At 36.4% G+C, this 1,892-nt stretch overlaps 1 non-coding gene across 1 annotated transcript; it reads left to right on the top strand.

Moving 5' to 3' along the window:
• The first annotated feature begins 480 nt into the window (after nt 1–480).
• LOC123387394 lies at nt 481–587 on the top strand. The gene has a single exon (XR_006601853.1). It is a non-coding gene; the product is annotated as a U6 spliceosomal RNA (small nuclear RNA).
• Nucleotides 588–1,892: the final 1,305 nt, after the last annotated feature.

Genomic DNA, 1,892 nt, shown 5'->3' with positions numbered 1-1,892 from the left:
CTGTTGGCTACTGTTGGATGTCTTTCTCCTTTTGCTCATTCTGTTGCCTCTGTGTGGTATACCCTGGACTCCTCTATCCCATTTCACTTGCACAACTCCTTCACATTCTTTAAGAGGCAACACTGGCCTCTCTTTTTCCAAGAAGGATTTTCTTAATCTCAAAATTTAATGAACTGGATGGTCTTTCAGCTACCATTATATTCTGAACATAGATCTAACTAAATGTTTGTCTAAACAAAATAAATACAAATGGAAGTCAAAGTATAAAATATATAAGTAAATAGACAGCACATATATAACTATATATGTGAAATATATAAATACAAATATAAGGCATGGTTAAGTGTCTTATATTTCTATAGTGCTTTACAGAGTATATTCATATTCATCATCTACTTTGAGCTTTATTTTGTGAGGAGATTAAAACAGGCATCATTTGTTTCACTTGCAGAATGACAAGAGATCAAATGAATGTCTGGAGTGCTCACCTGGGCTGCACATACACTAAAACTGGAGTAATACCTAAAAGATTAGCATGGTCCCCGCACAAGGATGACAAACAAATTTGTGAAGCATTCCATATTTTTGCTACCCCACAACCAGCAATTGCACTATGTGTGCTTACTCCAAAGATACAAATATAACGATCCTGCACCCCAAAGTTTATAGTAACAATGTCTATAATACCCAAACTATAGAAAGAACCAAGATGTCCTTTAACAAATGAATGAATAAAGAAGTGGTATATGTATACAATGGAAAATTACTCAGCCATCAGAAAGGATGAATACTTACAATTTATACCAGTGTGGGTGGAACTGGAGGGTATTATGTTAAGTGAAATAAGTCAATGAGATAAAGACAATTATCCTATGGTTTCACTCATATGTGGAATATAAGAAACAGTGCAAACGATCATAAGGGAAGGGAGGGAAAACTGGCATGATTCCCTGCCCTCCTTCTTTTTAATTTTTTTTCACAGTTATCTTTGGATCATGCCCAGAAATGAAGGATTGAGAGGGTGTGTTTGTAGCATATGGTTTTGCAATAGGGGTAGGGATGTGTGTGTGTGTGTGTTTGTGCATGTGTGTGTTCCTGAAAAATAATGTGAATCAAATGCTGTTAAATCAAATCCCATTTTAAACGCTTGAAAGAAGCTTTATGTTCAAAGAATTCCCCTAGGAAATTATTTTATGAAGGAAAAATTCACTCCCTCCTCCCCAATTTGTCAGCATATTTGGTTTTTAAGATAAATTTCTTAATTGGTACATTCTAAATACATGTTAAAAAATATCTATGGATTCCCTATCATTTACCAAACATCTGTTGGTGCTGAGGATATAATACCTCAAGGAGCTTACAGTCTACTGGATGAGAGGTAGTGAACCATAATTACACAAATAACCAATCATTATTTACAAGTTAGTGTTATATGTGCTACAAGAGATGTACCAGGCACTCAGGCAGGGTGACAGGGGTAACAGGTGACAGCCTGGTGGGGGTAACAGATGAGGCAAGGAGCCATGATGCAGAGGGAGGTGGTAGAGTAGAGAATAGTAAGATTTGAGCCTAGAAATGTAATTAGGAATCAGATCTTAGCTTGGGATACAACTATAATGAAATGGAATTGAGTCAAACCTTCCCACATGAGAGGAGGTAGTCCTTGATACTTAACTATGTCTCTAGCTTTCCCCTTCTCCATTTACTGTGCCTAACTAATGCAATTCTGGGAAAAGGAATAATGTAAGTCCTACTCTTGCAGATAGTTCTATTACCTAAGTCTTTAGCCAAGACCAGCATTCTTTGAAAGTGGCTCAACAGTTGCTATTAATCTCCTCCAATATTTAGATTGAAATCCATTCTTTGGAATTCATGTCAAAAAACCCGATCCA

This window comes from Mustela putorius, unplaced genomic scaffold (assembly GCF_011764305.1).
Source record: "Mustela putorius furo isolate JIRA1106 unplaced genomic scaffold, ASM1176430v1.1 tig00003853_pilon_pilon_pilon, whole genome shotgun sequence".
NCBI classification, from domain to species: domain Eukaryota; kingdom Metazoa; phylum Chordata; class Mammalia; order Carnivora; family Mustelidae; genus Mustela; species Mustela putorius.
This window is presented reverse-complemented; position numbering and strand designations above follow the sequence as displayed.